The sequence below is a fragment of the Tinamus guttatus genome, unplaced genomic scaffold (assembly GCF_059628265.1).
Source record: "Tinamus guttatus ecotype Peru unplaced genomic scaffold, ASM5962826v1 Tinamus_guttatus_pri_ptg000383l, whole genome shotgun sequence".
Lineage (NCBI taxonomy): Eukaryota > Metazoa > Chordata > Aves > Tinamiformes > Tinamidae > Tinamus > Tinamus guttatus.
The window spans coordinates 4,805,207-4,820,301 of NW_028288917.1; the positions used below are offsets into that span (position 1 = coordinate 4,805,207).

The window sequence follows — 15,095 nt, forward strand, 5'->3', positions numbered from 1 at the left end:
TTATAACAAAAATAAAGAGCAGAAATATAGGAGATTCTCCATGGCAAGTTAATTTTTGTTCTGTTAGTGTTAAGACTGATTAGTATCTGTCAATGGCATGTCCCAAATACATCTCATCATGTAGCTATCCTGTGCTGTTATTAAGAAACACAAGTTGTCCGTAGGATTTAATGAAATGAAAAAAAAAAAGGTCTAAGTTTACCATCCACCTGATCTTGTATCACAGAAAAAGCTATATTTACATGTAATAATAGTTTTCAAGAAACTTTCTGAAATGCGAATGTAATATAATGAAGGAGATTTGTTCTACTTACAGTCCTCTCCATTAATCACTTTAAAAGAAAAACCACAAGATTCTTTATGGATTACAAATCAAGATAACAATACTAAAAATAAATACATTTGATACTACTCTAACGCTGTTATTTCTAAATGTGGGATCCTTAATGTCATTTCTAAACATTTTATTCTCTCTTTATCACTATCAGTGTCTATTTGGTAGACATTTTTATTAGCTAAATAAAAAAATGCTTCCATTATAGCCTATGAATTTACTGAGTCACCATAAAAAGGTTATAGCTAGGTTTGGAGAGCTAGATTTATTCTAATGATTTTATTAAAAGGTTTAGTAGCATATTAATACTTTAGACACTCTGCATGGTACTTTGTATGGAAAAATATGTTTGAATCTGGTGACCATCTAACACAAAAGACTAATTTTGTCATTTTGATACTAATATTGAGGTCCTTTATTTAAATTAAATATTTCTTTCTAAGGAAAATACATCACAGATATATATAACAGAGAAAAAAAATGTGACAAGGTAGTATAAAGCACTTCTTATTTTACCAGTATATTCAGCATGATCTAGAAGACCATAGCACAAGCATGTTTCAATTTTGCTTCTATTATTACACACTGCCAATTGTTATAAAACACTGTTCAGAAATACTACTACGAAAACATTTGTTGCAGAATTCCCTTTTTGTCTCAGGGCTTCTGCACAGAATAGCAGTTCTCCCTTTTTATTAAAAACATTTTTCATTCTGTGATAGCAAAAAATAATCTAAAAATGTGAACCAAGGGCAAATATGAATACAAATACAAATATGGATATAGAAAATGTAGAAAGCCTCAGAAAATGGCTTGTGGTGATGAGTTCAGTCCATTCCATCTCATCAGGGACCTTTGGACTGTGATACTCGCATTTTCCCACAGCACCAAAAATGTTGTACCTTTGTTAGAGAACTTAACATTTTGAATGTCAACAGTATCCAGTATCTTTTTTTTCTATACCTATCTTATTTTATGTGATTCCGCATGTGAGCTTGCCATTCTGTGACTTTCAATAGAAGGAGAATTTAATGGACTACAAGGCACATATTAAACTCTTCAGTGTTTTCTCAGAGCAGACTGGCAGAGGTACCAAGATTGAGCTTACATTCAGGAAAAAAAGATCTTAACATTTCATCAGACATTTAGAATTTAGAAGATAAACTTATGCAACTAAATAAAAGCTTTCCAAACTCTAATGCATGCAAAGCAAGTAGAAAAAATTATTGTATCATTTTGATTTTTTGTTTGTTTATCTGTTAATACCCACAGAGCTTTTTAAAGAATAAATTAAAATAATTTTCTTTTAAAAAACTGTATCATCATCTTAATTGTTGCAAACTCTTATTGGATATTTACCACTACAAGCTAATTCCATCTGTTTGATACCAGAAGAATAAGAAGGAAGGGTATTTCTTGAAGATGAACTGAATTATTATTGTTAAGCTGTATGTTTGTAATTTAAACATAGTGCAAGAGGATTAAAAATACTGTGATACTCTTTCATCCTCATAAGATGAAATGGTCTAACAGTGAATTGAAAACTAAAGATAATACTTAATTTTCTTGTCAAAATATTATTCATGTATATAAATTTCTCACATAACTCTGAAAACAATCTGTACTTATAATTTCTTGCCTTTTAGAAGATAAAATCTCAAGTTCTAAAAAGGTACCATTGGTCTCATGTCTTCATTTACTCTTCATGAAACTGAATTGTGTGGAATGATTCAGTGGAAGTCATGATGACTTCTTGCTAAGCGTAGTAGTGAAGTGTTCTGTTGAGTAGCTAAAAATTTGCCTTGGAAACAAAATAATCCCACTGTTTCTTTCAAGTGGAAATAATTACACAGCAATATTTATTTACTAGATTTTTTTTCCCCAAAAAAATGTAAATGACCATTACAAAAGATAGATGAACTACATCAACATATGGTTACATTATTTGGTGAAAATAAGATTGATTTTTACTTTCCCTTAAGATAATGTAAGAGTCAGCAGGAAGGCTGCAGTTTCCACAGTGTTAATAACTGGCTGATATAGACACGATAATTCATTCTAATGTATTTGAGCTATACAAAGGGAAGTACACATACATAACAGCATGCATGCAATGGCTTCTGAGAAGCATTGAGGTTAAAAATAATCCACCAACAGGTCTGTTTAATATCAAGAAAAAAAAACTAATTCAGAGAAAAACAACACTGATATCAAAATGTTTCAAAGTATCTACAGTACAACTAAAAAGAATGATTAGCCAGGAAGCTGTTAATTTGACAATCTAATAACACAGAACAGCACTAGGAATTAGGTTAACAGTGTGAAAAGCTCTGAATTAATACATGACAGTATACACTGCCTGCGTGCATGCCCTGCCCGCATGCCTTCTTTTTCTTGGAAAAACAATAAACAACAACAATACATTAGTTTTAAGCAATGCAATAGCTATATTTTCAAACTGTGTCCTTGAGTAGGATTTATATTTTAATTTGATGAAGAAAACAGAAGCATTTCATGGGTATTTCTTAAGGATTTGTTTGTGTATCCATGGACCCAATTCAGGGTTGTATGTGCAAGCTGAAAATGTGCAAGTGCAAATGTCAGCGTCCTCTATGTGTTATGACAGTTGTGCTAAAAGATTTAGGAGCACTTTCACTTCAGTCTCTGGCTACCTCCGCTTCCTGTGCTTTGGTTTGCATCACAAAGCAATCTCAGATCTGATAAATTGTGTTCTTTTTGGATGAATCTAAACTGGAAGATGTTTTCCGGGCAACAGCGGGCATTCAGAACCAGATTAGAACCAGTCCACAGTAAAATGCTGAAATTGCACATGGTACAGACCTCAGACACTCAGCACCTATTTTGTCTTATGAAGCCGCTCTTAATTTACTGCCTTTGTCTTTTCTCTTCTTCTTGACTTGTCTCTTATTTTTTGTTACATTCTAAAAAATGCCCGATATTTATGTTTATAACTAAATATTGAGAATGTATCATCCCTCTAGCCAAACTCTATGCCTCACTTCAGTTTTGAATACCATGGTATGCGGGTGAGATCTTCGTTCCATGGATATTTCACAGATTAGTTATTAAATTATGTTCTAGTGATAAATTTATTTGAATTACTGAATTCTTCCCTGGGTTAATAATATTTCTTCTAGTCACAGTGGTAAAGGTAACAATTGATGAGATAAAAAACAGGAAAATCATGCTGGGAAATCTCCTCCCACTTACCTCCTATCTGGACAAAAAAGGGATGATGATCCTAACAGGTGATTCCTTCTTTGAAAAGTATATAATACGCAAAACACATCTTGACCCCATCACGGATTGATCTCGATGACCTTGAAGGTCTTTTCCAAGCATAATTATTCTATGATTCTATGATTATACTGTTTAAATAAGTAAACTAACTACAGTGCCTTAGGCTCTCCTTTTTCTTTTCTCAGGAGGACCAATGGCAGAAATGCCTCTCTGTGTCCAGGAAAACAAACAAGCAAGCAAACAACTTCACCATCTTTCCTTTCTAAGCTGAGAGTTTGTCCTTCCTGAGCATGTGCATGAGCCGGATTAAATACACAGCTCTCATTCCTATCTGTTATCCATAATCTACTACAGAACTTAATATAGTTCTTGGACCTAATGAAAGACACATTTGAAATCAGAAATGTTTAAATAGGTTATCTATATTAATCCCTAAAACAATTCACAACTAGATATCAAGAAGAGGTAGTCTCACACTATTATCCTCTAAAGATCAAATGTATGTATCATTTTTTGATTTCAACATTAATTAAACTCACCAAAAATAAATGCCTTGAGAGTTCTTAAAATAAGCGGGAAAGTATATGACATCAGATTACACAGTACAATCACAATTGATGAAAGCACGCAGATAAAATAGACCTTAATCCTCCTGTAGACAACTAAAATCTGTCGCATGGAAGGTGAAAGAAAATAAACTCCCATTAAGAAAAAAAGAGTGACCCAGAACTGGAAGCATTGGAAGGATCAAGTTAGTACTTGATCCAGGCATGAAAAAATGGTTCAGAAACAATTTTTAACATTTAATATAATTAATGTGTTATTTGATCAAAGTCAGATTTCCCTGAGATAATAATTTGATGTGATGGGAAGTTTTACAAAGCATTTTGGTTTTCTCTATGACACATAGTTTGTCATGATAAGGAATTGCATTAATTTATAATAAATGTTTTCACACACAAAAGTTGTTATGCTGATGTGATAAATGTTTCAGTAACTGGGAAATCTTAAAAAAAATCTTCATATATACCACCTCTTGTAACATTCACCATACATTCAAGTGGCATTACATTGAGAAATCTAAGAAGGGAGTTTCTGCTGCCCAAAGTGATTGTAATATTTGCTTTTTCCTATAAAGATTCAATAAAATATTAAGGTCTACCTCCAAAGAGAATAGAGAGGGACTAGCTACAAAGTATTAGAGAGAAATCTCTCCTTTAAAGAATTACACATTTACCCGAAAAAAAAAAAAAAAAAAAAAATCAGACCAAGGAATAGGAATATGATATGCCATGAGGTTATTCCTTTTTTTTTTCCCTTTGCAACTGTGATATTAATATGCCCTCCTTTGCTTTTGTGAAAATGCTCTTCCAGTGACTTTGTGATTAAACACTGCCTCGGGAGCTCTGGTTTATACTGCTCAAATTCATCATGAAAGCAATGAAGGCAAAGTGACAGTGCAGAAAACTGCAAGGTTCCCTGCCCTCCAGTCATCACTCTATACTGGTGCATTTACAAAGGAACATCTGTGCTCTGCTGGAACCTATTCACTTGTATCCTTGCCAATAAGCTTGGAAGAGGGATAACAGTTACCTATTAAATAAATGAAGAGTAAAACATTGAGATGATTGCTACATGAAGAAGGGCTGGCTAACCTGGCAAGCTCTGTCTAAGGACAGAGATGAGATCAAACACAGAATGAGCAGCTGAGGTTATTTAACTTTTTACATGCAGGGAAAAAATTAAATTAGAGAAAACTCTTTAAACAAGTTACTTTGTGATACTGGAAAGTCAAAATTCTGCAGAAACAGGGAAGTAAACAAATATGTGATTAGCAAATAGCTATTTAGCTATTTTCTAGTACAACAGATTAAATTAAATATGTGTAAATATGTGTAAACTTATGCCTAGAACCTATTGTCACTGCTGAAGGCATGTGACATTTTCAGAAGATAGGGCCATATTTGGAAAATTTAAGCTGTTTTTTTTTTTTGTTGTTGTTGTTGTTTATCTTTTTTCCTGCTTATTGTTGTAGGATTTAAGTACTAAAAACCTTACACTAATTTTCAAAAATGACTCAGAGATAAATCTGGGATAAATCTGTAACAGTGTAGACTCCAGGGTTCATGAGTTCTTAGAGACTGCCCACTAAATTGGAAGCTATACTTAAAGGATGTATAAAAAGTGGACATTAACTGTGTAGTGGCCTTACTCAGATTGTCAATATTCAAATGGTAAAACAGGCTAATTTGAAGACTGTAAGAAAAAGAATGCCTAATACTTTGCCACCACTTGTTCTAGAATAGGTGTGATCTTGTTTTGGGTAATTTATGTTAGTGTTAAGTCTTTCTGTAGATGAACAAATAAATAAATTCAATTCATCAACCACTTAGCTACTGTTCTTTTGCTCTGACATACTATAAATTTATCTATATCCTTTTTCTGGATCAAGTAGCTGACAAATCACCACATTAATCTGTATGAATCTCATTAACAATATACAGAAGTAGATTAATAGCTTGGTTCATGCTATGCTCACATTTTAGGATAGATTTTTTTTTGTCTCCATTTACTTCAAAGTATCTTTAAAATTTGTTTGGCATTTGATATTTTCTAAAGAGCTCCAAGTAAATTATCTAAATTTCAGCGAATATTAACATAAGCACAGCATCATATGGGAATATACTTTGATACTGATACTCAAGGGATATGTTTACTAGCCTCATATCAAAGAAAAAAGAAAGAAAAACAAAAGGCAAGCAGGTACTTCAGCCGTAGTTGGCAACATTAATGGCTGTGTCAAATCTCAGGTCATTATTTGGGCATACTAGATGATCCTGTCATGAAGCGAAGGGCACATATATTAATTTTACTAGATTAATCTGATATGAGGTGAGAAAAGAAATAAGCAATAGACAAATTTCATTATGTAATGATAGCTAACTTCACACTTTTGTAACATATGGGAGATGTAAGCCCAATAGGCAATAGAGCTCCTGGTGACAATCATTGATTGGTCACAGAAATAGAAAAAGTTGAAGCAATTGTCCAGGGCCTAAATGATTAGCCATACCATAAACATTTAGTTCCAACAACCTAACAAAGAAAGTAGCAAGAGTGGTAGCAACAGCCTGCGGAGGAAACATACACATATGACCTGATAAAAGGCAGAGCTTGAAGTAAAACCACCAGGCATAGAGGTCCAGCTGAACAGACGGAGTGGGGGTCCTGTTCTCCCACGTCTGCAGTGCCAAAATAAATTGGACTGAAGTCTAGACCCCATGTGGTGTGAGCATGTTGTGTGCTGCTGAAATCTAGAATATAAGTTGTTATCTTCTTGACATATCCATCCTGCTTAGTAATATATTTTAGATGATATGCCACTCAGTGATATGTTTTTTTGTTCTTGCAGTCGTCCAGCCTAAACTGCTCTGTGATATTTGCCTTCTTGCTATTTCTATTAGAAGAGGTTATATATATATAAAAATTACATATTTTATATATTTATAAATTTATATATAGAGAGAAATATATATATATATAAATTTTAGTACTGGATCTGCATCACCATTTTGTGGAAGTTACCCTTGCATTTCATTTCTGTAACACTTTTTTATAGACCATGTGTTGATAGTAACATTTTAAATTACAATTTAAAAATGAATTGAATTAATTAATTAATTGAATCAATTAATTAATATGAAACTCCATGTAATAATTTACTTTTAAAATATAAAAAAAAAAATTAAAAATTTACTGAAACTCCAGTAAATTATGCAAAACGAAGTTCTGGTAATAATTTCAGTGTCAGTATAAGCTCTTTTTCTGCAGTCATTGGCATTTCCCCTACCATAAATTAGTGTTGAGAACTACAGGAGTCTACAAAGGCCCATCCTTTGTTCAGTATCTATCCTCCTGATTGGAATTCTGAAAAGACTTTTTTCCCTTGATTACTTGTTCTGTCAGTACCTTGAGGTGCTAGTCATCAAACACATAGTGGGATCGGCTTCTCTGTTGCTTTAACAGCTATTTTGTCCAGGTTTCACATGTGGAATTTGCTGTACGTTGCAGGGTAGAACCTGCAGAAAGCTGCCCAAATTCTGCTTTAGTACTTGGAGAACCTGACTGCGAGAAACCAGTATACTGTCCTGAAAAGAGTTTCACTGAGCTGTGACCACCTGGTTGGTATAATCTGCATGGATCATTCCATTTTTTTTTTTTTTTTTCTAGTTAATGAATGCCAGGAATAAAATTGGATCTTAGGCCTTTGAGGTGTTTGCTTTTGATGATCTAAAGAAATAAATCTGGTTAAGAAAGCACAGTTAAAGTCTTTATATTATGGAGAAATTAATACAGACTGCACATCATTTCCCATGATGATTCTTAGATATTGAATTAGCCCCAGTGCTATCTATGCCACATGACACTTCTGGAAAAGCTTTTATTCTGTAATAAATTACTGCAGACCCTGTCATGTTTCCCATACTTAGTAAAATTTCCAGTAAGTAAAAAAAAAAAAAAAAATCTAGCTTTTCTTATATAGATCTCTTTCCTGAAATCTGTGATGTGTACACTTTGACATGTGTGTGATAATTTATTTGGTCCTCCATTTACTGTTCTCCCTAATGCCTCTTCACTTATAACATGAAGCTCCCATTTAGCAATACAGAGAAGTGAGTTAATTAAGTTAAGTGCTGGTACTAATTTATTTTCTAAATACCTGGAAGCTTCTATTTGCAGTGATGTCAAATGCAAAATCTATATTATTTCTAAAGAAAACTGTAAAGAATCATAACAGTTTTAAGAAAATATTAATGGCTTTTAAATGTGTGTATATATATATGTATATATATTCTATGAATACTTAACTATGCAGTCTCTCCCAGGAGAAAATGTATTCAGGGAAGATTTTGAAAGAGAAGATAAACAGTAATTATTATGCACAAATAAACTTTGGCCATCTGTGCCTCAAGGCAAGGCAAGTGAACATGTTGCTTTTAGGTAAGACAGAACCGTAAGTGCATAAATTACATTTTAGCATTCTTGTGCAGCAAATGTGAGTTTATGTATGTCAATCATTATCAACCCTATCGGTCAAGGTTCTGTGCATCAATAATTACTGCAAAACACTTCATAAAGTAAATAAATGCATATATAACAATGACATACATAAATACATATTTAAATACATATTTAAATAGTGCCAAAGGACAATGCAAAATATAAAATCCTGTCAATAGCTACAGATATTTTCAAACACTAGGGAAAATTATCTCCAAGTTATCAATTTAGCAATGTAATATAATTGATTAAGGTTGATAGTTCTTAGCAAGGAAATCGAGAATATATTTTAAGTAGAAATAACATATAAGCATCTCATACATACTCTACCCTGAGTTTTTTCCTGTCAGAAAATCTCCTGTAATAAATGAAAGAACTGCAGTGACTTTCTGTTGCTATACTTATTTGCTTTGGGATTGTGCAGCTAATGGGTTTAGCACTTAATTGGTTATCTTACATCTCTGTAAGTGTATTGCATGTGTATGTACATGCACAAGTGTTGCAATATCTGTTGATTTATTTTCTATAAGTGTGGATACAAAGTACTTTCTAAATTGTCTGAAATTAAGATACATTTAATGGATATTCATCCGCAGTTCTAGATATGTTACTGAGTCTCCATTTGATAAAATTGTTTGAAGTCATTTCACAGTGAACAGATTAAGAACATACACATTTTTGTGGAAAACCATATAGTCTACCAACTGGTAAATAATGACACTAAATAGTACTGAAATTACATTAAGAAATTATTAAAAAGAATCCTAGTGTAGGAAATCAGCAAGTTTTTATTGTTAAAAATAAGTTTAAATCCCAGTTTTAGTATTTTAGAAGCATAGTATTTTAGAAGCTGCAATATTTGAATTTTGTACCTGAATATTTTCATTTCTAAAAAAATATTTGATTGTATAGAAAATGAAAAAAAAGAAGAAGAATTTAAAGGTAAAAGAATAATGGAGATCAAAATGGAAGGAAGGCAGGAAGGGAGGAAGGGAGGAAGCAAGGAATCTTGTATTGGAGGAAGAGGAAAGAAATAACAGAGAGATATATTTAAAACTTTACCAACTAATTTTCAGAATAATTTTGAATAAATAATCAAGTATGAGACCTTAGAACAAAGTAGACCTGTTTGAACATTAAAAAAGGCTTTTTTAAAGTGCTCTCTCAGCAGTAAAGTTCTCCTAAGGTAACAATCTATCTTTCAGTTGCAAGAGAAGTACATATATACCTGAAAAAGGATGAATGCTGATTGTGACGGGTTTTTGGTGTGCTTGGTTCTAGTTTTAAAGATCACCTCTAGTAAGGTAATTGTAGAAACAAACCAAAATATGCATTTTCATGTCCTAAGTAGTTTTTTTTTCCTTAGAGTAGGATAATATTTTAACAATCAAATAAATAGATTCAAGAAGGAATAGTGTATTTTTGTTTTCCAAGAAATACTCTAAATTAATAAATAATTTAATTGCCCAGTCAGGCAGAACAAGTACTTCTGTGAGGAAAACAAATGCAGATTGCTTTCACTGCAGTAATTTTGCAAATTAATAGTAAGCAATTATTAATGTGACTTTCTTACCTTATAAGGTACAGTATAAATATTTCATAGTGATCATGTTACAAACCTCTATTTTCCTTGTCCAAAGGAAGCTCTACTTCTCCCTCCACTCCAAAAACGCCATTTCTAACTCTCTATGTCATACTCAGACAAATCTGAGGTTGGTAAAATGCATAGTCCGTCGCCAAATCTTGGCATAGTGGACACAACCAATATTCTGAAAGCCCCTGAACCCTGAGGTAAACATGAAGCTTAACAGTTACAGCCTCCTTCGTTCAAAGACAGGATGGAAGGAGGAAGGTCAGTGAGAAAGTAAGCAAAAAGAACGCAGCTGAGAGCACATATTTTACAGCCATAGCTTGATGAGAGAGAGAGAAAAAACAGAGTTGGGCCTGTTCCTGCATTTAATGTCAGGAGTCATCTGAGTAAAGTAAATAATAAAGCAAGAACCACCAGAAATAATGTCAGGAGCAGTGGTGTGCTCCTTCAATTAGCTTTGCCCACGCGGCAGGGAATACTGCATGCTCCTGCACAGCAGAAATTTGAAAATGCCTGAATTGTTTCATCATGAGACAAGTACTGATCCCAAGTCTCCCTCTTCCTTCATTAACTCCAACTATGTTTTTAAAGAAAGTGAGAGTCAAATTTCCTTGTAACAAGTCCACAAAGGAGACATCTAAAACTAATACAGGAATCAGTTTTGATGTGGCAATATCAGTTTTACAAAAAGAACCATATTTGAAATTAGAGACACTAATGCAGAAGATAACCAAGATCCTTTCTGTCATTTTTAGTGAACTCTGGTGTATTCCTACTCTAACATTTTCCATCTTCATGAGGCAGGCTGGTGATTATAACATCCTTCCCATTCAATCTGTAAGGAATTTTATTTAATTGCCAAGTTGAATATATACTAAACATTTTTGGGTTAAATTTAAAATGTCTAAGCCCTTTTGGTTCTGATCCAGTAAAAGCCCAAACTTTGATGTAGCTGATTAGCCACTACGAGACTAGTGGATAAGATAAAGAGCTGTCTTGGCTCTACTGGCTATATGGAACAGATCTTCATCAAACTTAATTGGGAGTTTAGACACATAGCACTCATATGCACAAACTGAATTCCATCTTAAATGTCTGGATTGTAAAAACTGAGTCTTTTATTCTGTTACAGCATCATCCGATAAAAGCTTCAGTACCCTTCACAAAAAAATAGTACCCAGAAGCTACGCTACTACATCCCACTATCTTAAAAGATAGAAATATCAATATAATTAACAAAAAAATCATAATACACAAAACATAAGTAATGTAATCCAAAATATGACTTAAATATTTACATTTTTTTAAAAAAATGCAATTTATCTATTGTTAATTGCAAATATGTAGAATTCTGGCTTAATTTATGTATCTGAACTCAAACCAAAGATGAACATATAATGTAGTAAGCTATACCTAACTTGATTTTTTTTCCATTTTGCTTGCAAATACATTTTACATGTCATGTTAAAACATACAAACTCTGTTATTTGCTGTTGAGATGAATACATAATGTGTATAGAGCCAGGGCTATCCTGGAAGTCTTGTACCAGATTTCAGAACTTCTGGAAAGTCATGATCTCATTGTCATGCAACAATAGCTTTCCTATAAAATCACTTTAGTTACACTTTGCATTCTAAATTATACTGCTTGACTATGCAAATAACAAGAAAAGCGGCTAAGGTAAGGAAGCTAAGGTAAAGAAAGGTAAAGATAAGGTAAAGATAAGCGAAGGTTAAGTAAGGTAAGTGTGGAGGGAAGGGTTAGGGTAAAGGGAAGGGTAAGGCTAAGAGCAAGGATAGGGAAGGGTAAGGCTAAGAGCAAGGATTGGGAAGGGAAGGGAAAACACAAAGGGCTTCTCAGCAAGTAGGAATTTAACAAATATTTGTTTGTTTCACACTTGAGATCCTAGTCATTTTAAAGGGATCTAAGTGGAACATAAAAAGCCAATGAAGTGAGAAAATTCTAAAAAGTGACTGAAACTTTAGTGTATCATGTCATATCCCTCTAAAACTGCAGGCACAGTCCCAGTAAAAAAAAAAAAAAAAAAAAAGATTAATGTCCCAAAATATTTAGGTGTTTTATCCCCTATCATTTAACAGCAGGCAGTAACTGATAGTCAAAAGTCAACTGAGAAGAGGTGAAGGAAATAAGGTGAAAGAAATATTGCAGATATCTCATTATTTATATTTTCTGTGAATCTGTGAACAGAACTCACAAACTATTCCAAAGTTTCCTAGTCAGATTATAGTATTTTCATGGTCAGAAGGAAATTGCTTCCTCCCAAGGAAAGCACCTGTGTAAATATGGCCAAAGACTAAAATAAATAACAAAGACTAAAATAAAGAGTAATAGTGAAGTAGAAAGTTAAAGGGGACTAGTCAAAAGCATTAAGTAGGATGTAGTCACTCAAAATTGAAGGGGCCTGTGTTTGTTTTTTTGCTTCAGATAATCAGGGCAAAATGAACCTGATTTACTTTTGACTAGAACTGTTCATGCTTCAAATAATATACATCAAAAATATATTTCAAATAATACTTCCTAGTTCATATCTTTAATTATCTCATTTGCCTTTACTGAGCATAGTCCAAGCAACACATAGGTTAACATGACTTCTTTTACTATTGTGTAAGAATAAATTCACACAGTCCTGCACATTCTTGGGTCAATAAAACTGAACAAGGTAATTGGGACAATCTATATATAAAAATTGCTAAAAAAAAATTTAAAGAAATAACCAGATATAAAAAAATGAAATCTGGAACAATGGTATTTAATTCATAAGAAATTAATTATAAAATGTCATCTTAGAATTAAACAGTATATAATGTAAGTATAATATAAAGGACCAAGCTCAAACACCAAAACAACTAAAGTCCTTGCACCAGTTTCAATCACTTTTTTATATTTCTATATATATGAATATAAACATATATAAGTTATCACTGGGGTAGCATTCTGGTTATCTCTAGGTTACGTCTGGTTATATCCATAGGGATGGGATGGCTACTGCTCAGCAATAGACTTTCACAGTCGGGGTATGATGTGAGACTGGCAGGTGCTCTAGCTATGAGACATGCTGGTAACCATCCTGGCAGGGTGGTCTGACCAGTGCTTGAAGGGGATAGGAGGCCTGTCTGTGATGAATTTTTGAAGAAATAGGCTATTTATGAACATACTTTACAAAAATATAAATCAATAATACCATCCAATTGGAAGAAAACATCTAAAAAAACCAAATCTTCTTAATTCATTGTAGGTTCTTACATACATATAAGCTACTTGCACGGAAACAAGAACTGCAGAATTATGTGTTTTGTGCAAGGGAAAACAGAGAGGTCAGTAATGGAACAAATCTGAGCTATCATGAATTTAGATTACCAATTGACAAATCAGCAAGGTAACCTCAATACATAAGATTTGCCTATTATCATATTCTAGTTGGTAAAATTTCTATTTTAGAACATATAACAGGAAGGACTCTCAGAAGGAATTATCTCAAAATAATAAACTTTAACAGTTTTTGGATTCCCTAGCTATGAACTGAGGAAATTCATCCTGAGTGATAATGTTCTTCTTAAATTCCCCGATTTTATGTTAGAAAAAACAGTAAATCAGAAATATCAATCTTAGGACATTGTACTAAGGCATATGATAATCTTATTCAAAATTGAGTTTCACCTCTCTCTCCAATTCATCATATGTTGCCATTGCAAACCATTGCATTGCAGAGCCATTGCAAACTCTGGACCCTCTCCAGCTATCCCAAAATCCCTAGTCAGTCAGGAAAACAACATGTTACACAAGGAATCATTGCTGAAACTACAGTGAATCTTGTCCTCCGATAGACATGGGAGTTGAAAACTAGAGTTCTTCTGTCTAGTAGTGTTACCAAAGGCAAGGGAGAGTAGCAGGAAATCCAAGGCAGTAAGCTGTATGAAAAAAATTGCACAGCTAGGAAGAACAAATTGAAACAGCAAGAGATAGACCTATGCTAACTCACTAAACATTTTATAGAAAGAGCAAAAAGGAGATAGCAGCAAACGATCAGTGGGGCTTCAAAAGAACATTCCAAGGTATCTTCTAAAAAGCTTGGAAACTGCACAATAGAAGAACTAAAACAGCTCAGAGCTACTTTTTTTTTTTTTTTTTTTTTAACTTACAGCATATACTTGACAAATAGTCAGAAGAGTACTGTAAAGTTATATTTGCAAGCACTAAAACTCTAATAAATGACTCAGTAGGATACTGAATAACATTTGCAACAGTGGGACCCAGAGGAAGCAAATATGCTAAGTGAGAAGAACCAGCTCTTCAAAATAAGCAGAGCATCAACAGGAATATCTTTGAACAGAAGAATAACTTAACCTAGAATTTTGTATTGCTCAAAAAAAAAAAGGTATAACTAATCATGACATTGATATGGTTGGTTAAAAGCCTGGAACTACACTACTGTACCCGTGGGAAATCCAAAATTTGTTTTCACTCTGAATTGCAATTAAAAATATCCCCTCACCTTTGCAAGAATTGAAAATTTCAAAAAAGTAATATGTCAAAAATTTTATTCAGTCTTTTGATTCCATCCATTACACACATTTTTATTTATTTAATTATTTATGTATTTTTAGCAGGTGCATTTCTTCAGGCAAACCACTTTTTCCAACCTGCACACGTGAATTGTACATATTTATATTCCACGATATATCCTGCACTTGTGTATGAAAAGAGATTGAAGCACTGTGCAAATGCAGAATCCTTCCTTTACTACTGTTTAGGAACATGAAATGCCCAGCCGTAATTCTCATGATATACTATCACAGCATTCTAAAAGCAATTTGTCAAAGGACAGT

At 33.2% G+C, this 15,095-nt stretch overlaps 1 protein-coding gene across 1 annotated transcript in view; it reads right to left on the reverse strand.

Annotated features, from left to right (window-relative positions):
• The window catches only part of CSMD1 (CUB and Sushi multiple domains 1), a 994,655-nt gene that overhangs the window by 277,011 nt on the left and 702,549 nt on the right, over window positions 1–15,095 (reverse strand). The gene's annotated exons all lie outside the window — the stretch shown is intronic.